This window comes from Danio rerio, chromosome 19 (genome assembly GCF_049306965.1).
Source record: "Danio rerio strain Tuebingen ecotype United States chromosome 19, GRCz12tu, whole genome shotgun sequence".
Taxonomy (NCBI): domain Eukaryota; kingdom Metazoa; phylum Chordata; class Actinopteri; order Cypriniformes; family Danionidae; genus Danio; species Danio rerio.
In genome coordinates, this window is record NC_133194.1 from 28,615,832 (window position 1) to 28,638,207 (window position 22,376).

General features: G+C 36.5%; 1 protein-coding gene across 4 annotated transcripts in view; it reads right to left on the reverse strand.

The window, feature by feature from the left end:
- dtnbp1b (dystrobrevin binding protein 1b) overlaps window positions 1-22,376 on the reverse strand; it is a 73,811-nt gene that overhangs the window by 39,413 nt on the left and 12,022 nt on the right.

A 22,376-nucleotide genomic window follows, 5' to 3' on the forward strand; every position in this document is an offset into this window, starting at 1 on the left:
GTATTTTTTTTCTATTCTTAATAAATACAATAATTTGAAATACATTTGCTGCAATACACTAATAACAAACATCCAGATGCCATTCATGCTCCTAAAAGTGGCATTTAGATTTAGAAAATGAAAATATTTCCTCTCAATAATAAAACACAACCATAACAGTGGTGATAAAACCCCAGTACAGACTTTATAATGTACTGTTTAGCAATAAAATGAATATAACACATTCTCGTGCTCATATAGCTAATGAAAGGGGTTTCCTTAAAATGCATTTATCAGATGTGTAGTGTGAGTCACATTCACACCCTTCAAATGTGAGCAGCTAAGCGAAAATCCAATGGCATCAGAAGTGTAATATTCCGTTAATGACATTAAGCTGTCAGTCAATCATGTGCATTAGTGACAGCCAGCAGAGCTCATAATCCTCCTCCCACATCCTCATGGCAGAAATCAGAGGTGAAATCAGAAATCAGACCAAACTGAATGATGGGGGTGGATTCTTTTAAGACATTAAGTCAATGATGTATAACAGCAATCAAGAATTTTTATGTTTTCTTCCTGCACGAGATCTCACATAACAGTTTACCATATTACAATTTATTAGGCTTGCAGAAGAGTAAAATGTTTCATGGCAGTGTTAAAAAGTTCATTATAATGCTTAGAATAAGTGAACAAATACGATAATAAACCAAATTATATTAGTTTTTCAAAAACATTGAAGACTTTCATTAGCAATGTGAGTTATTTCTTTAATATGCTTGGCTTCTGTCTCTGAATTTATTCTACTAGTGTTGATAATTTCATTACAAAAGTCCTGTGAAAAAAGTGGTGAAATGGTAGTTTTATTAATATTCCTTCTTTGCTTTTATGAATTTGTTCATTAGAGGCAATTCTCTGTGGTACACTGTAACAGAAGTGAAAATCCTATTCATTTTCTTTATATAGATTAAAGTAAAACCTTCAAGCCAATTACTGGGCCATAAAATATACATTCTTATCTTTAGAGTAATGCATTTTATACTTTACAAACGCTTCACATTGCTAATTAGTTCATATTTGCTTTGCTTACAGGTTATATGATCAAAATTATAGTAAAATAGTAGGGGTGTGACAAAACGCTTATTTCACAGGGCAAGACGAGAAACAAGATTTGGTTCATGAGAAGAGACGAGATTTTACACTATTTTTAAGAAATCCTCAATGAAATATATGAATGTAAAATAGTCTTTTATTTAAAAAAAAAATGCACATCTGCTTATGTTTTTAAATCAACTTGTAATTAATGTTATTTTATTTCTATTTTAATGAATACTGACGACGCAGTGGCGCAGTGAATAGCACTATCGCCTCACAGCAAAAAGTTTGCTGGTTCGAGCGTCGGCTGGGTCAGTTGGCATTTCTGTGTGGAGTTTACATATTCTCCCCATGTTCGTGTGGGTTTCCTGATAACATGAAGATGAACTAATTACATGGACTTTAAATACAGCACACACACACATCTGGGTGGAGTCTTGTTATCTATTATCTGTGACATTACGATTTTCTTGCCTTGCCTTGTCAAGTTAGATCCTTGCTTTGTTTTATTATTTATTTTGTTTGCTGCCCGCCTTTTGACCATCCGCCTGTTTATCACTAAGCTCTGGAATTCCCTGCATGTACCCATTTGCTCCTTTTCTGATCATTGTTCGTATGACCACTTTCTTGAATAAACCTGCATTTGGATCAGTACTTCTGTTGTCAGCGTCCAATCACATGACAATTAATAATTAGGCACCAAATCGTCATATTAGTATAAGTTCTAATTTGAAAGGTAATTACTTAAACTGAAATGCTATATTCATGTTTCATTGTATTTTTAATCAAACAAATGCCTCATAAAACTCTGTTGGTAAATATTATATGATGTAGATGTCACATCTAGATGTGTTTCTTCATCTTTTCAAGGCGAGCAAAATCCGTTTTTCTTGTGCGGTGACCCTTAAGCTCCTGAATAAAGGCCACTGTTCACACGAAAAGCCTTTGGCTACAGGCATGGAGTAAAGAATAAGGGAGGTGGAAGACACTGGGACAAAAATAGATTCATGCATTTATGTAAGTGTGTTCCTCAGGGTCATGTTTTCTGACCCCTCCAGATTTGTTCATCTTATGTTAATCAGAGATGACTGAATGGTCTTGTAGATGTGTTGTGCCCTTTGATAAAGGTAAAATGGTGTCATGTTAAATATGTGCCATCCTCGTGCCAGCCCACACATTTCCCAGGGTGATTGTTAGAGAAAGTTGCACCAATCCCAGCATGCCAAGGTCACCATAAGCAAATGAGCTGATGCAAATTAAGAGTGGAACAAAGGGCTGAAGATGATGTCTTTGTGCCGTGGGCATTCTATAGTAAACTTTTCATTTAAGTTAAAACCCCTAGGCTGTACAATGTTCAGGAAAATAAAGAACAAATGTTGGAAAAATTTTACTTATCAGCCAATATGTAATCTTTGTCACTTAATATGCTTAAATTTAACATCATTATTATATGGTATTTACGGGTTGGCGCGGTGACGCAGTGGGTTGCGATGTTGCCTCACAGCAAGAAGCTGGTTCAAGTCTCAACTGAGTCAGTTGGCATTTCTGTGTGGAGTTTGCATGTTGTCCCTGTGTTCACATGGGTTTCCCCCACAAGTCTAAAGACATGCGCTATAGATCTAAATTGTCCGTTGTATATGTATGTGTGTGAATGAGTGTGTATGGATGTTTTCCAGTGATAGGTTGCAGCTGGAAGGGCATCCGCTGCATAAAACACATGCTGGATAAGTTGGCAGTTCATTCCGCTGTGGTGATCCCAGATTAATAAATTAATTAATATTAGGGATTAAGACAAAAAGAAAATGAATGAATGAATAAATGAATGAATGAATGAATGAAGAATGCTATATGCAATGCATGCACCAAATTAGATCAGATTTTTTTTCTTTAAAGTTAAAATACTAAACACTACTATCTGGTTTGTGGTATTCTGTTAGCACGCTGGCTAAAGCAGGCGAATGTCTCATAGTGGGTATCAGTTACAACTGCCCACATTCTGCAATGTGTCTCAGTATTGATAAAGCTATAAATACTGCTCCAACTCTGAAATATGATATGAAAGAGTCTGAAGTAATCTGACGGTGCAATGATAGCCTGTCTGAAAGGACTAGGCAGCCTGACAAGAAGATGATTAGATAAGAAGGCTCTAAACATAGAGAGTTCCCTTAAATTGATCAGGCATCCTCTTTCTGTCACTTCTCTTCGGGTCTGAGCTTATCAGAGTGCTTTCAACCAGAAAACAGCATAGCTGCTACTTTATGAAGGGAAACACTTCTTTTAAAAACACAAAGCACAAAAAATACAAGTGTTTTGTGGATTATAATGTGGAAGTATTACAGATTTGCAACAACAAAAAGATGTTTAACCATTTAAGTCTGAGATATGACATTTTTCATTTTTTTTTTTTTAACTGAACATGTTACTGCATGCTTTTAAAAGGCCCAGATCGGAAACTTTAATGTACACCTTTGTACTTATTATGTACTAATTTGCACCTTTTATGTATAGATATAGACCTTAGAGATAATAAAAGTGTACTGTTTTAAAAGATAGTTCTTCAGTGACCGGACTTGTACCATTATTTATGAAATTATAATACTGAGCATAAATTTGCCGTTTGGTGCAGTTGTCAATTTTTATCCATCAAGAAAGAAAGATAAAAAAAATGGTAGTTTGTAGTGCAAATCAATGAGATCTTTAAAAAAACAACTGAACTCATGTGATTTCATCTGATATCAGTTTGTATTTCTGCCACATTCTTTTGATAAACATGCACAAAGAAAAAAAATTCTAGAAATCAAATGTACAGGATCTCAAAGAAGAGTAGTATAAAATATGCAAATCCATGTACAAACAGGATGAGAAACAGGCCTATTTATACAGGCAACAAACAAATAGCTGAACGAGACACAAGTAAAACTAAGCTGAAAAGAAAAACAAGCGCAAGAACAAAATGACAGCTAAAAGTATGTTTACATGACGTGAACTAAAAATGGAAATGTTCTTCTTTTGCGTCTTTTGAAAGATGACAAAGTGATGCCCTTTCATGCTGATGTGTGAAAATGACTGACACATGTCACTTTGTAAAGAAGCACTAAGCACTTACTTGAATTCCATTGCCAATACCTTTAAATCCATCCAGCTAAAAGCTTTAAGAGTAGAAACATTATAAAAACTGTATATAGTAATCAATTTGAAGTGAATAACAAAAGTTTATCAAAATCGTCCTATGAAAAGAATAGGTGTTGTTCTTCCAAATCCTGAAAAAAAAATTAGCATGAAGATTTTACAGCAAAAAGGAATATGTACCACGAATGTGGCATAATTTAGCTTTTTGTTTGAATATATGATTTTTTCTTCTTTCTTAAATATTTTCCAAATGATGTTTAACAGAGCAAGAAAATTTTCTCAGTATGTCTGACAATATGGAGAAAGTCTTATTTGTTTTATTTCGGCTAGAATAAAAGCAGTTTTTAATTTTTTAAACACCTTTAAGCTATTTAAATATATATACAGTTGATGTCTTAATTATTAGCCCCCTGTTTTTTTCCCCTCAATTTCTGTTTGTTTAATGGAGAGAAGATTTTTTTTTACACATTTCTAAAGATAATATTTTTAATAACTCATTTCTAATAACTGATTTGTTTTATCTTTGCCATGATGAAATTAAATAATATTTGAATAAATAATATTTTAGATATTTTTCAAGACACTTCTATACAGCTTAAAGTGCCATTTAAAGGCTTAACTATGTTAATTAGGTTACCTAGACAGGTTAGGGTAATTAGGCAAGTTATTGTATAAAGATGGTTTGTTCTGTAGACAGTCAAAAAAAAAAAAAAAAGTTAGATTAAAGGGGCTAATAATTTTGACCTTAAAATTGTTCATAAAAAATTTAAACTGCTTTTAGTCTAGCCAAAATAACAAAATAAGACTTTCTCCAGAAAAAAAAAGTATTATCAGACATACTGTGAAAATGTCCTTGCTCAGTTAAACAGCATTTGGGAAATATTAAAAAAGGAAAATTCAAAGGGGGGCTAATAATTCAACTGTATATAATATGCAGAGTTTTCGAATAAACATAAGCGTGTGAATAAAAAGGCTTTAAATCCTAAGGCTGTTGAGAATACACAGGCCTTCTGCTCACTGAAAATGCCACTATACATTATATCTATAGAGTGCTGTAACATAACATGCTCACTAACAAATAACACACAAAACAGCCTGCAGGTATCCAACTGCTCACTCAGTTAAAACAACTGCCATTTAAACAGGAACCATGGGAAAAGCAATGAGAATGACCATTGTAATGTAAAATGTTAATTAAAGTCCAGTGCTGGCCATTTTAACCTATTTTTTTTTCTAGCTGCCCTATTAATGAGGCCATAGAAAAGGCAATGCATTTGTGCACACGAGCGGAAGAACTGAACGTCAGGCTGAATGAAAGTCAAACCTATGATGCAATACTAAGAAAGAAGGAGTGGATTCCTTCACCCTCTGAAGTCTTCCAGTCTTGTTGGCTTACAAATGTCCCAATATATCCTTATAGTGCTACATGTGCTTCTCCTGTGATCTTAGCTGAGGTTCAGCATGTCCAATATAACCTCTGACCTGTTCATCCATGCCTTAAGACGTGACCCCGTTCACACACAGTGGAGTGTGTCGTTGTGTGACATCAGCAAATACATGCTGCTATAAGAGCAGATAATTAGATGTGTCTTAGATGATTGAAGGCCGACTAAATGGCAGCATTTTAAAAGAAGTATCTGCTTGCCAAGAATGCCTTTATTAAAAAAAGAAAAAGTATAACAATAATAGGTTTTCATATTTTCACAAAACAGTTAAATAAAAACATTATTGAAATATTGTTTTCAGTACTTATAACAGTGAATTTGTTGCATTCGATTTATATTGTTCGGGGCTACAATTATCCTGTTCACACAGTTGTCATTGTTGTTACAAGATACTGCCTCTTGCAGTCACTTTATAACATGATACCATGATACTGTTCCTGTACTACATTTTTACAGTTTTTACAGTTTGTGTCCTAAAGCTGTTTTTCCATCCTAACTTAAAGTGAGTCTTTTTTGTGCAAATGCGAATTAGGTCCTTTTTTATTAAGTCTTTAAAGCTTCTGACTGTACACTGTAAAAATGCTGGGTTCAACATAATCGATTTGTGTTAAGATAACATGAAATAATGAAGTTAACTTAATGGTTTTTACAAATTCAAGGAGATTGAACATAAAGCAATTAAGTTGGTCCCCTAAAAAACAAGAATTGTATTGTTTCAGCTCATTTTAAATAAGTAGTTTGAACAAAAAGCAAACATAATTTTTACATTGTAGTACTGGTAACAGTAAAACAGGCAAGCCTACAGGATCAGGCTGATTATAAAAATTATTACTACTATTATTACCATTAAAAATTACACACGGGTGTAAATGTTTGCTATGTCAGAGTTTATTTGGCAAATGCATGTCTATCTTTAAATATCATTTTCATTTACCACTTTTCCATTGAAGTCTAAATCCATCTCAAGCGAGCGTAAAACTTTTTTTTGCAAATCAAGGGATTTTTATTCAAAATTTCTAATTTCTGTCACTTATTTCTCATGCAATTCTTCAAAAGGAACATTATAATTAATGAAAATAATTTTTTATTAATTTGTTTATTCGTTCATTCATTCACTGCGGTTTATTTTATAAACTAATTTTGAGACGATCTAATTTAATCCCGCATCAGCTCTGCATATTGTGCCAATCAAATAAATACTGACTCATTAAAAATAACCAGAGTTTTCCCACTTCCGTTATCTTAGTCTTGAAGAATCCCCTCTTCCACCCCTCCTCCTTTTCTCCTGATAGGGCAGCATGGTGGCCCAGTGGTTAGCACTTATGCCTTAAAGCAAGAACGCCACTGGTCGACCTCTCACAGGGCCAGTTGCACTTAAGGTGCGTGTTGTGCTTTTTTTTCGAATCGCTCGAGTTTCAAAGTCTGAACTTCAGCCGACATTTGTGCCGTATTAACCAATCAGAAGCTTGCTTTTATGGAGGTGTGATTATGACGTAGCACCTGTTGTTGGTGTCCCGAGGGAAAATACTCCTGCTGACACCGACAACAGTTCATCAAACTGGGCTTGGCTCAGTCAGAAGCACAGCTGAAAGCTTCCATCATCTAGGTGAAATTTCTGGAGGAGGTCATGAGCTCACAGAGCTGGGTGCACCTAAGAAAGAATCCAGTGGACTCAGACAGGGCTCCAAACGAATTGACGCTGTTTTTCAGCCTTCATAAGGCACATAAACACAGCTATTCTCTCAAAAAAATCAATGTTAGCTATTTAGCAATGAAGCTAGAGTGACTAGGCAGACAAGAAGGGCTGCCCATCATGCGAATCAGCGTCTATTGCTCATTGAATTTGATGCGCGAATAAAGCGAGTAAACTTAAAATGTTCACGCATCTATATCCGCGCGGATAACACAATCTATCCGCACGTTTCGCGTTTGCTGTGAACACAACATAAGACAAACACTTAGGCCCAGTTTACACTAACACGTTTTAGTTTTAAAATTAGTTATATGGATGTTTTCTGAACAACTCTGTGTCTACATTACACCACTGAAAACACACATCCTGTGACCACACACACACACACACACACACTCTGGCATGCAGCATGCTTTGAGCACATCTACCCATATGAGAGCTGTGCTTGTTAAACAGTTTATCAAGGATCTACCACTAGATGCAATCTCACTATATTTGTAAAACATGATATTTAATTCATCTTGGCTGTATCTAATGACATATTCCCCGACTTTGGTCTTTTGTATCTATTACTTGTTCTCAGGTAACATGTTTTGGCTGAGCGCAAAGATAAATATTAATTAATATAACAGCGGACACATTTTCTGACCATTTGACTGATTGCTTGCCTTTATTAACTATAACGTATAAATGTATTGTAAGTTAAACTTTCATAATGACCATTATTGATTATTAAAACTGATATTTATTGAAAGAGACAGGGTATTTTCAATGAAAATGAAAGGGGGCAGTTCTGTTATAGGCTCTGTTTTCTTATAAATATCCATGAAGATGACGGTCCTATAAATATGTTACACGATACCTCAACATTTTTGGTGTCTGTTAAGTTGCTTATATCAAAATGAAAATAGGCAGTTCCTTATATCATGTTTTCATTTCATTGTTAAGAAAGTGGAACAACATACTGTAGCCAGGGTGATGTGAATGAAGTTATAGTTATATAGAAGTTATGTGAATTAAGTTATACACTGTTCCCTTTGAAGATTTACCCGATGTGTCCTCGGGCCCTGTGTCCTTCCATATCAAACTTGCAAAGTCTGAACTTCCAGACTGAACTGTGTGTAGGCTACTTAATATTGAGGAAAGAGCTCCAATCAGATAGGCGAACATCTGCGGCCACGCCTTCGTTTTCAGATTCAAAACGCTTCGTTTTCGGCTCTCGAAAACTCTGGAGTAGTGTGGACATATGGCGTAACCATAGCAAAATGTATGCGTTTTAAAACTAAAACATATCAGTGTAAACGGGGCCTTAGCCAGATATATCTCAGCTATTCCTAACACGTTCACAAGCAAGGGAGTTTTCGAGACCTACCTGAGCTAAAGCTTTCCTCCCGCTCTCTCACTCTCTTCTGGAGAGAGCCCCAGGCTCGAGAATATTCTGAGCTCAGGTCTCCTCCGGGACAGCATGCCAAACAAACTTTATTATCAATCATCAGCTAAGTGTGAACTCATTCATTCTAATGTGCTGATTTTCTGCACAAGAAACATTTCTTATTATTTTAAGTGTTGAAACAATGCTGCTTTATTTTAATAATGCTTAATTAATTGTAATGCCTATTAAAACATGTGTAATGGGAACACTTTTAAATAAAGTGTTACCAAAACTGCTTTACGCTTGAATGCAGTTGTCCATGCAACTTTATTGAATCAACATACAATGTCCTTCTCTAACATAGAGTGTCACATCACTGTTTTCACAAAATCATGTTTGTGTAGTTGACACAGACAACAATGGTATCATTTTCAAAACCTTTGTAACCCATTCCCGAAAATTGCACGTAAATGTCCCCTGGGTTTTCTTGGAACAGAAACCTCTACATAGTTCTTTGGCTTTGAATAAGGATGAAAATTTTATATAAATGACTAAATTGCTAGATTTCTTTTGCTAGACTTTGTTGGAGTAAAAAGTACAAACATAATGAGCATTGATTTAATCCACTAAAATGGCTTCTTTGTATCCTCTTGCAGTGGTGCTCCAGTCTGCTTCCATTAGCCATAGTGTTTGTGGAATGGCTGAGAGGAGAGCATGTCAGAAATGAAAATACAAGCGTGTCTTTGAGAACGACAGGCTCGGGGAGATGTTGGCGACTCTGTGTCAGTTTGGATTTGCTACTGAGCTGACAGGGGTTTTGCTGCATCTGGAGGGGCCACAACATGAAAAGATCCACTGTGGCACAAACCATTTTGAGTGGCCTCCAATTATGAGCTGAACCCATAATCCTTTCAGATCAACGACAGGAAGAGAGTAAATAGTGCAGCATTAAAATGCAAATAACTCTGCAGTATGCTGTTACTGATTCCTTAAAGACCAAGGGCCATCACTGAAATTATAAGTTAAAGATGTAACAGGGCTCCAGACAAACTAAAAGGGTCACAAACTGGATACAAAATTTAATTGCACATGATACTTTAAATCTGATAACTTTTACCATCTTTACTTTAGTAGGTGCAACACGTTAAATAAGAACTCTTTCAGGAGCATTTTAACAGTAAGTTACTGAATTGTTCAACAGATCAGCTTAAAACAGAAAATAATTCAGGAACAAATCAGGTGGCTTTGTTTATGAGAAACTGAATTGCTCAAATTATTTGCTCAAAAGTATTGATTCTGTTTAGAAGGAAAATGAAATTGCATTTATGGTTGATACACTGAAAAAAATGCTGGGTTCCACACAATCGCTTCATCTCATCTCAACTCATCAATTAAGTTAACATAATGTTTTTTTTTTTTTTTTTAACAATTTTAAGGGATTGAACATAAAACAATTAAGTTGTCCTGAAAAAACTCAAGAATTGTATTGATTCTGCTCATTTTAAATAAGTAGTTTGAACATGCATTTTATTGAGTTTACATTTCAATTTTCAAGTCAATTTTGTATTAGGGTTTATTTTTCCAAAATATTAGGAATTAAATTTGTGATTTTATGATTTTCTAAAATTTTCACTAGATGGTTGACTAAAATTTAGTTCCATTCAGGAATCAAACAAAACCTTGCAAATAAGATCCTAAATGATTTCCTCAAAAACTCTGAGTCATTCAAAAACAAAACAAGTCTCTCTGAGAGATATTGAAAGTCATTGAATGAGGCAAAATACCAACCCAGGCTCAATCTGAAAACCTACCACTAAATACATTTCTAGAGATCACGAAATTATCCTAGGAGTTGTTTTTTTTTTTTTTTTTTTTTTGGCAGTTTTTATTAGCGGGCGCTGTGTACGCTTTTTCAGATTTCAAATTTCTCTTGTGAGTGCTGTTTATGACTGCTGTTCTCATGCTAATCCACCAGAGGTGTCAACTAACTGACTGATTGACTAAATGACACTGTATTGAAGTAGGAAAATGCTTTTTTATATAAAAAAATATTGATTCGTTTAATGAAAAAGAGAGTGAAAAGAGTCATTAATGTTTTAATTTTTTTTCATTCAGCAACGTGGCAACTCACTATTTTTATTTTTAAGTAATTGAATCATTCAATTAATTTGCTCAAAAATATTCATTCATTTGGAAACTAAGTGACTGTCTTTATGTCTCATAGGAATACCAGCCCAGGCTCATTCTAATAATCTACCGCTACAGTTGAAGGCACAATTATTAGCCCCCTGAATTATCCCACCCCCCCACCCGTTTATTTTTTTCCCCATTGTCTATTTAACGGAGAGAAGAACACATTTTTAAACATAATAGTTTTAATAACTCATTACTAATAACTGATTTATTTTATTTTTGCCATGATGACAGTAAATAATATTTTACAATCCATTTTTCAAGACACTTCTATCTGGCTTAGTGACATTTAAAGGCTTAACTAGGTTCATTAGGTTAACTTGGCAGGTTAGGGTAATTAGGCAAGTTATTGTATAATAATAGTTTGTTCTGTAGACTATCTAAAAATATATAGCCTAAAGGGGGTAACAATATTGACCATAAAATGTTTTTTTTTTTGTTTTTGTTTTTTAAAACTGCTTTTATTCTACCCAAATTAAAACAAATAAGACTTTCTCCAGAAGAAAAAAAAATTCAGAAATACTGTGAATTTTTTTTTGCTTTGTTAAACATCATTTGGGAAATATTTTAAAAAGAAAAAAAAATATTCAAAGGGGGGCTAATAATTCTGACTTCAACTGTATATACATTTTTAGAGAGCACCAAATAAGCCCCAAGAGGTAAATTTTTTTCAGTTTTTGTTTTTTTGCGAATTCACCAAAAGCTGTTGTGTATGCTTTTTTTAATCTCAAAATTATTTTGCGAGTGCCATTCGCGCTTGCTGTTCTTGTGCAAAACCACCAGAGGCTGCTGTCAACTGACTGACTGAATAAATGACTGACTGACTGATTGACCGATCGACTGACCCACCCTCCTCCTTCCCTAACCCAACCAATAGTGTTTACAAAAGTACAGATTGACCTGCCCACCCACTTTCCTAAACCCAACCGACAGTTTTAAAAAGCAATCCAGAAAAAGAAAAGCCATTTGAGATGCGAAAAGGCGCACACAGTGGCCTTTCGTGGATTGGCGAAAACAAAAACTGCTAAAAATCTGTACCTCCTTGGTTTTTGTCTTGCCCGCTTTCTGGACACGTCCTTTACCAGACTCGAACCTCAACGTCAGCGTACATGACAGGAAAGCCGTCCATAAGGAGGTTAACCGTCAGCTAGTAAATGGCGTCATACTGGCTCTGTAGCATTCGTTTAAAAGATAAAATGCAGCCATACGTACTTCTGGCTACATAATTTGCGATCTCCAGAAATGTATAAAGGGCTACATTTTCAGAATTGAGCCTATGTTGCAGTATACACTATTTCAAGTAGTAATTTATTAATATGTTAAATAGTAATTAATTCATGTGCATTGTTTAGGTTAATTCAAACAAATCAACCATTAATTTGCCAAAATGTAAAACACCTATCAAAGTGTATTGTGTTACATTCACCAAGGAAAGTATCAATAAAACGGTCATCTCAAGTTTAAATTAAAATTTCTACAAATATGTTTCAAAAATAATGTTATGTGCATATGGTCTATGTTTTGGAGCCTATTGTCCCTTCATTCATACAGATAGGACTTAGAACACTGCTTAGCCATACTTAAATTATTAAAAGACACTGATACAGTTAAAGGGTCACGAAACACCAAAACACATTTTTTGAGCTGTTGACAGTCGTATATGTGTCCCACACTGCTAAAAACACTATTAGGACACCTATATTTCACTAAAAAGTGTAAATTGGTTGTTTTTGCGTTATTTCAAGCAAATTCGTACTTCCTGTTTGAAACGAATTTTTGAAGCTGCGTCACGGTCATGACATAATAGTGTGTATTCCAGCGTGCAGACTGGACGTCTGTGCCAGAGTGTGTCTTATTACGTCTTACAGTGTGTTGCATTAATGCATGAGTAAGACTTGGGTCAAACCAATCAGCGCGCTCTATTGTGCAACTTCATTAATATTCATTACTATCACCGTGTTTTCAGGACAGAGACGCCACGTTGTGTTGGCAAAACAAGCGTGAAGTGTTGCTTTTATAGTTTGCTGCAGTTAAGTTTCGTTTTCATTTTCTCTCTGTGAGAGCTCAGACTCACGTGTGGATTACAGTGTACGCGACGCGCGACAACAATAACTTACGTGTCTAAGGAGGATTATTGTTTACCTGAGAGCTGTTCTCATCTGCAAACGCTGGGATCTGGAATCGTTTGTAGTATTCTCTTCATAAAGACGCGGCTCTAGTTGCTGGTGATTGTCCTGTCTCTACAGATTTGGTAAGTGAGCGACCAGTGCTCTTTGTTTATTCAGTTTGTTCGTATCTAACAAACTATTGCACAGAGTGTAAACACGTTAGCACCACAACCAAACTTTAACCTCGTGTAGGGTTTTTACCGCATTTAGTAACCGGAATAACACACGCGGCTTTCTGACACTACCTGTCGTGTGCATCTAAGTTTCTGGGAAATGCGGAGGGTTTTTTTCTCTCATTCGCCGTGCGGTATAAAACATTGCATGAAAAATACACGCTAAGAGCAGCTCCTCGAATCAAATATCTCGTGTGTCGCGAGGGGCATGAATGAATTCCCTGAATGAAAGAGCCAAACTGCAGTTAAAGTCCACCATTTAATAATTTGGCTAATAATTCGACTACAGATGTCTATGTAGGTTAAACACCATCACATTCTCCTGTATGTATGTATGTGTGTGTGTGTGTGTATTTTGACTCTGAAACTCGCGCGTGCCCAAATCGACACTCCCACACCCTCCCACTTTAGTTCCTCCGACACTCCCCCCTAAACAGAGCTGGACACGCCCACTTTTCTGACTTTTTCCAAAGAAGAGGTGTGAAAACACCCTGCTGAAACGAGGGGGTTTCATGGCCCTTTAAGTAGTTTGGTGATTTTTTTTAAGCCGAAGGGACATTGTAGCTCACTGGGTGACTGTGAAAAGCAGGTCTCAGCAATCTTACCATCCCCCTTTATTGATGTTTCCTTTTATTGTGTCTCTTTACAATACACTAGATGTTCCCTCTGGCTGTCAAAGTCTTTTGTGTGCTGTATGATGTGTGTTGAATGGGCTAAGGTGCTATCACAGCTCACACACTCGTACGGTAGAGGAACTTCTACCTCATTCACTTTTACAGCACATAATAGTGCCGAGCTGCATGCTTCACTGATAGTGAGGATGTGACATTTTATAGACTACTGCAACTGTAAAAGAACTCTTTTTTTTTTTTTTTACCAGACAAAGTGAGCCAGACTAAATGCTATTCAATGCTATAGTTTTAGAAAGAATTTTGCATGACAAATGATTGGTTTTTGATGCACTGCAACAGGAAATGTGTAAATATTACAATACATGTTAACTTTAAATGATTGCAACTACTTGTGCTGTTATATAATGGGTAATATCAGAGATAATGAAATTCATCATGATGCAAAGTTTGGGGGGTGAGAAGTATTCAAAACTTCCCAAACAAAATGTAAACTGGCAGTATATGTAATCAGAAATGTGCCGTTCAGGCATAGTATCACAACTGCTCTGCATATCCCTGTCATAGACCATTAAATATTAATTTAGCAAGCAGTTACATCCTCATTTCAAACATTACTTAAATCATAAGGCCTTACAGTTAAATATACTTCAATTAAAAATACTAGTAGTGCACAGATTTTAGTGTTCTTAATATATTCTTGAACTTTACAGTGTATATTAAAAATTAACTGGAATTGTATTTTTTGTAAGTGTAAAGTGTTGTTGCATATTTCACTCTCGTCTCTTTGAAGTACAGAAGGAAAGAATAATAAATGATGTTCATCTGAAACTGTCAAGATGCAAAAATGTAATTAACCTGCAAAAGGGACATTAATCCTGCTCTCACATGAGCTCAAACACCTCATCTCATTTGCCTAAAAGGCAGCCTGTTTTCCCTGTCTGCCTCTCTCTTTGTGTGGGATTTACACTTTCACACTCGGGACTGAAGACAATTTAAACAGACAACAAAATAATAATAATATCTTAGCATTCATCTCAGCTGAGAAAGATTAAGCTTATGAAAATATAACATGAATACATGACACTCTGTAATACTTCATTCTGGTTGGTCAATCATGACATTCCAAGGTAAATAATTCTCAGAAAACCATCAATTAAACAATAAATCGACTAAACCTCACATACATTTAACAGAATTGTACAGTAATTGTTTTTAACCATATATAATAATATAACATCCCAGCAAGATTTTATTTTGTTTTTAAAAGATGTCTAATAATTTTCTAATAGTAGTCTTAACATAGTTGTCTTGGCTAAAACAAGGCTAAATTTGGGCATCTACTAAACGTCTAGAAATAGGCCAAAACTAGACTAGTCATCAAACAAACAGAAACAAACGACTACACATTTAAAGTCTTTATGGACTAGACTACTAGTCTAGTTTTGGGCTATTCTTAGTTGTCTATTAGATTTTCACTGACAGGCCAAGTTTAGCCTTGTTTTAGCCAAACTGACTACATTTAGATGTCTATTAGATAGCTACACAAAATTGTTTTCTGTGATTCTGTTAACCAAGGAACAGGTTTTTGTTCAGTGGTAGACAGTAACTAAGTATTTTATGTCACCACTGTACATTTTAAAAGCGCTGTAAGTTCATAACTAATTTGCATAATATAAATATATGAGCTTCATGGCTGCTTCATTGCAGCCTCTTATGGCACGTTTTCACTGAGTGGTACGGTACCTTATGGTTTGGTTCCGGCATACCAAACCGAACCGTACCATACTGCTTTTTCGGCAACCTTTCGAAAGTATACCAAACACGAGAAACGGTACCAAAACGTGGAGCTAGACGGGCAGCTGACCGTTATTGGTTTACAGAGAAATGTCATTTGCTTAAGCAACAAGACAGAATGAAAACTAAGGATCCACCATGATCAAAATACACAGCCAAGAGATCTTTTACAGCGTCACTATATATAAATATAATATCGTGCCATAGTCGACCCGGGCTCAAACATACCTTGTCGTCGTCTTGATGAACAGCCACAAAGCCAAAAAGAAGAGCAGATTTACACTGTGCACCTTAGTTTTTTACGAGCCAGTCTGAAGCGCTTGAGGTTTTGCTTTCTTGCTTGTGCTCGCCACGCGTCTATATCTGAAATAACAAACTTCTTGAGCTGATGATAATAATGTGTGCTTCATTATTGACATGCTTTTGAAACCCGATCCTGTCAGATACTGATAAACATGAAAGTGAAGCGTGAAAAAAAAGGAGAAGCCGGAAAAAAGGAGCACATTCTTTTTTCAGCAAACGTGAACAAACTGCTATTTTCATCACCTTTTGGACTATTATTAACTCAGAATGATGGAATTACTCTCTAACAGAGGCTACATGTGCTGCTGAAGATTAAAGACACAGATGAGACGTTTGCTCTGACTGTGGGCTATATTTTGTGTTGTTTTTTGAACCTAAATAAGGACTAAATGTACGCTGTGTGTAGTTTTTCTGTAGTTGGTAACATATCGGAGACTTTAATGGTCTGTTTGCGTTCATATATGTTGCATTTATTTATTTATTTTACACAATTGCAGATGTTACAGTAGGCTATTTCGTGTTGTCATTGATCTGCAGTGATAATCAACTCATGTTGATAGAAAAGTTAATAATAAACATTTATACTGAAGTATTTATGTGTATAAAGCATCTGTTTTGTGAGAAGTGCTTCTCATATGATATGTAAGCGACCCGTACAGCTTTACCGTAGACATTTTCTCGAGCGAAAATGATGTCGATTGAAAATTTCTGTCATACACCTCGCCCACCAAAAGGGTACCTTTGGTAGTGGAAACGCAAGCCTGATAAAGGTGACCCATACCGACCCTAACCGTACCGTACTGTACCAGTCAGTGGAAACGAGCCATTAAACTTTGTATTTGTAGTTGAGGCCTGCAAACAAAAATTTTACAATATTTTGAGACAATGAAAGTATTTTTTAGACATTGAAAGAATGTTAACCGTTAAAGGACAACTCCAAAATAACAAAAATCTAGAAATATTTAAGGAACAACTTTACTAAAGTTTCTGGCAGGATAATGTCCTTGGGATAGATCAGATGGATTTGTGTTCATCTCAGGATGTCTTTTCTTTAAACCTCTATGAGAGTCTGAGGTCCCAGAGCTCTGGCTTATTCTCTTCTCATCTGCCTGCATTGGGAACTTGAATCTAATCATGATTCTGGGGAAAACTTGACTTGCTATACACCATATATATCCCTTAGATTCTTACCTGACTGATAAAAAAGTTATTTCTCAGCATTCCCTGAATTGTTCATCAAAAGTCTGAGAAGACAAAACAGTTCAGATTGTCATTTAAAATAACTGATTATTTATGTGTTTATTTGCAATGTACCGACAGGCAAGTTAATCACGTCTGGACCTGTTTGATAGCAGCACTGAAAAACAGATTTACAGCCTGAAATAACAGGCAAGCTAGTTAATTATCTGCCATGTTTCATTTCCATTTCATTTTGCAAATTACAATCATGGACCCTATGAAATCATGGCTTTTCAAAAATGCATTTGTATAGTATATGGTAATTACTTTAATCCATTTTACTCTTGCATTCGTATCAACACTGACTTTACAGTAGGTTTTTAGAAATATGCTGCCATATTTCTGGTATATACACATGTATTGGAATTTATGTGGTATATTCTTAATAAATGTATAAGTTATTATAGTAATAATAATAATAATAATAATCCACTTTTTTAAACAGTTTATTTGACACTTATTAGGGCTGTGAGATGCTGCCAAAAATGCAATATATGCTATATTAGCTATGCAAATGTGGCTAATTTTTCCACTTATCCGGGGCCGAGTGACGTGGGCAGCAGTCTCAGGAGAGAACCCCAGACCTCTCTTTCCCCAGACACTTCCTCCAGCTCCTCCAGGGGGATCACAAGGGGTGCTCAGGCCAGCAAAGAGACATAAGCCCCTTTCACACATACAGACCTTTCCGGAAAATTGCCAGCAATTTTCCGGAAAGGTTGTATGTGTGAACAGGTCCTTTTTGAAAAAAACGGTAAATTCGTTCTGGCTATTTTCCGGAAAGAGAAGTTGTTACATTACCGGCAATTTGCCGGAATGCTGCGCTGTGTGAATGCAGAAGGAAGATTGCCGTAATAAGCGCGTGCACGTCTAGAACGTGCTGACGTGAGACGTCTGCTTTAGCCAATCACAACAGTCAGACGCATTTACGTCCGCGCGGTTTTGTGAGAATAAAAGCCTTTGAATATTGTTCCAGACACATTTACCTGCTAGAAGTTAGTCAGATCACGTTATATGTTCTTCTTAATGCCACCTGTGTAAATAATCATCGATGAGATGCTTATGATAAGCCATTGTTTGTTTTACCTTCAAGCTTTGCGTGTGCCTGTGAAACAGCCTGTGAGCGCCAGCACACACACATATTATGAACATCTCGACATGCGAAAGTGATCCTGCGAAAGTTGTTCACAATAGTGATCATCCACAGAGTTTGTAATTTATTCAAATGTTTACAAATACAAGCACAGCCGTTTAAAGCTCATTTGTGGTTAATGATGTCAGAATTTACCGGTATTTTGGAATGGATGTGTGAATGCTCTTTTCCAGAAAATTTCCGTAATGTCCTCGCCTGTGTGAACAGCGCTTTTTTGAATATACCGGTAAAGTCATTCCGGAAATTTTCCAGATATTTACCGGTATCACTGTGTGAAAGGGGCTATTGTCCCTTCAGCATGTCCTGGGTCTTTCCTGAGACATCCTCCTGGTGGGACATGCCTGAAACACCTCCCTAGGTAGTCGTCCAGGAAGCATCTAAAACAGATGCCCAAGCTACCTCAGCTGGCTTCTCTCGATGTGGGGAAATATCGTCTCTACTCCGAGCTCCTCAAGGGTAACAGAGCTCCTCACCTCACATCTTTAAGGGTGTGCCCTGCCACCCTGTTGAAGGAAGCTCATTTTGGCTGCTTGTATCCGAGATCTTGTCTTTTCAGTTATGACCCCAAAGCTCATGACCATAGGTGAGAGTAGGAACGTAGATTGACCAGTAAATCAAGAGCTTTGCCATTCGCCTCAGCTCCTTTTTTTACCACAATGGACCGGTACATCGGCCACATTACTGCTGCAACTGCACCAATCCACCTGTCAATCTCACGTTCCATCCTTACCTCACTCTTGAACAAAACCCCAACATACTAGAAACTTCTCCAAACTGGAAATGGCAAGCCACCTTTTTTCGGTGAAGCACCATGGCCTAGGACTTGGAGGTGCTGATTCTCATCCCAGTTGCATCACACTTAGCAGCAAATCCCAGTGCATGCTGAAGGTCCATGTCCGATGAAGTCATTAGAAAAACATCATCTGCAAATAACAGAGATGAAATCCTGTGGTCTCAGAATCGGAGCCTCTCCGACCCAAGGCTGTGTTTTGAAAATCTGTCCATAAAAATTATAAACAGAACCTATACATAAAACATATGCCAGTAATTAGTAATTAGCAGTTCATTCAACTGTGGCAACCCCTAATAAATTAAGGACTAAGTAGAAGGATAGTAAGTAAGTGAATATATATAAAATAACATATTTAAAAATGTTAACCAACATATGTTGAATATCATTTTAGGGGAGAAAAGCCTCATTACAACTTTACAACTTCAGAAATTGAATAGTGTTTTTTACTGTATCATAAAGCACATCAGACAATTTAACAATTAAACAAACAAACGTAAATAATATCACCACCACTTTGCTCCACTGGTAAGTTGTATAACCAGAAAACCTTAAAAACCACCCGGAAAACAAAAACAGTGTGGAGTTGCTTAATCATGGCTTGATTGCTTAATTGTTTTTTTTGACATTGATGCTTAAATCATTACAGATAAATAAAAAGCAGCATATCTAGCCTGATCTGATGAGGAAACAGAACTATTTTATGTTCTGTCAGTTTAGTGGCTAATTTGTACAAATTCATGAGTTAATTCCAGTGCTTTCAACACATAGACTTTACTTGGACAGGCCACCCAGGTATATTAACGGCCACTCAAGTATAGTTAGTAACACTTATTTTTGTGTGTGTGTGTGTGTGTGTGTGTGTGTGTGTGTGTTTGCCCAATATGCCAAACATCTGCAATTGATTAAGTTGTGTAAAATCTTCTCTCGCTTACCCATTTTGTTCTGTGTGCGCGAGAACTGTCAACACTCCCACAGACAGGCTCATGAGCTCTGCTGACCCACAGAGTGCCTTTTTGGGACTTAAAAAATTAATTCGACCTGGGTTTCTTAATCTCCTAAAATGTCCGGGATTCAACTTTTGCTTTCGCTTTCTAAAACTTTTATGCGTTTTTGCGTCACTCTTTTATTAAAGACTACTTTCCGCTTGCTTCACAGGTGATACAGCATACAGCCGCGAGACAGAGAGATAAGTAATAGATTTTTTTAATCTATATGATTCAGAAAAACTTTACTATATGTTGGGAGAGAATGAAATAACTGGTCTGAAATGACTGCAATATATTTGCTGATTATTTTATTAATTTTATGATGTTAATATATTACATAGGCTATTTTATATACATATCTAAAATCCTTTGACATTCAAGTTTGCTTGAAAAAAGGGAAAGAGAAAGAAAGAGAGAGAGAAGCGGATTTTACCTGTCAGTGGGTGCTCATGGCTCCTGAATACCATAAAAGTAAAAGAAATAGTTTTTTTTCCAAGTATTTTTTTACTTAAAACGCATTGAAAAGAAACACTATAAAACAGGTTCATAATCAAGCGGAAACCTCCCGCTCTCCCTTCTGAAGCTAATACGAAAGTAACTGAAACTGCCACTAGTCCTGGCTCCATAATAGAGCAGATTTCAATTGACCCCACTGTTAAAATGGCCAACTTTAAAGCAGAAAAAAGGTGTTTATAGCCTGGTATAAAGAAAGATTTTGGTTCATATAGCTAAAATTACCCTTCATGACAACGATGAGGCGGTACATTTTTTTTTATAACTCATCCGTTTCATTTATATTAAGTCTGCATATTTAAGGCCACTTTAGTGAAAGGTAGGTCTCACTGGTTGCCGTCACTTCACCTTAGCTGACTCTAATTAGCCGCTGAACTCGGCATACACATCGTATTTTTGTTTTGTTTTACGTAGCTTTACACAATCAATTGCCTTTTGAAGTTATTTCCTACAATTATCAGATAATATGACATGCTGTGTGCACTTCCCAGGTGAGTGAAATTATATACTTAATTATCATCTGTAAAAATGTATTTGTTTTATGTCAGATAATTTATCATTCATAATTTTCATCAGATCTGTAATACACTCCAGAAACTGTAGGCTTTAAAATAGTCGTCTAAAACGTTGTCATACAGTTTTATGACTGGATTTCATCGCATTTTCCTCCTGTGACAAAACATCATAAGGACAATGTATAGTGGCTCAGTGTGTTACAACAGTGTTTTTAACAGTGGCGTAGTGGACGGGCCCGCAGGGCACGCACCGCGGGGGGGCCCCGCGTGATTAGGGGGCCCTGCGTCATCGCGACTTTCAATAATTGAAAATCCGGCAACCGCAATAATCAAACTGTTGGGAACTACTGTGGTCGGAACCAAAGTTCACAGGTCTGTGTTCTCTGAACACCTCTCAAGCGGTGGACTACTTCATTCTAATTGCTTGCCGCCAATGTTGCCAACTTAGCGACTTTGTCATTAGATTTAGCGACTTTTCAGACCCCCCTAGCGACAAATCTAGCGACTTTTTTGTGTGTTATTGGAGATTATTTTTTAGACTGTCATTTGTCCATATTGTACCGTCCCTACTCTTTTCAACGAGTTGCGTGTGATGCCGCCGGCCCCTCCCCCGCCTCACAGCACTGACAGGCGGCCCAGTCAGTCCTCGTACAGCAGCCTTTCCCACCTGCAGCCCGAGAGCAGATCACTCCTCTGCGTACCGACGACAAATGATTTAGCACAGGCAGTGTGAAGGTATTTCCCTTGTACAGTCAAACCGATCTGCTTCTTTATTTTAACAATTTATTTGGACCGTTTATTCTTTTCTTGTTCACAATCACAGATATTTTAGTGACAGTTTCTGAACTTGTCTGAGTTTATTACATATGAGAGATAACTGTACATTCAGAGATAACGTTACACATCTATAATGATATACTGTATTCAAACAGCAATAAATTTAGTTAAATAAACATGCTTATATAAAGTGTAGTGCAATTATAAATACCCCTTTATTAACCATAGGCTGTTAAACAAACAAATGGTAGAACGTGATGACGTCAGTGATATGCAAATTGACGTATGACGTATCCCCCACTTTATCAGGGGGCCCCGTCAGCGATCCCTGCAGGGGGGCCTCCGCATTTTGCGCTACGCCACTGGTTTCTAAAAGACTAAACACTTTATTGGTATAGTATACAACCAAGCACAATTGGTCAGAACACAA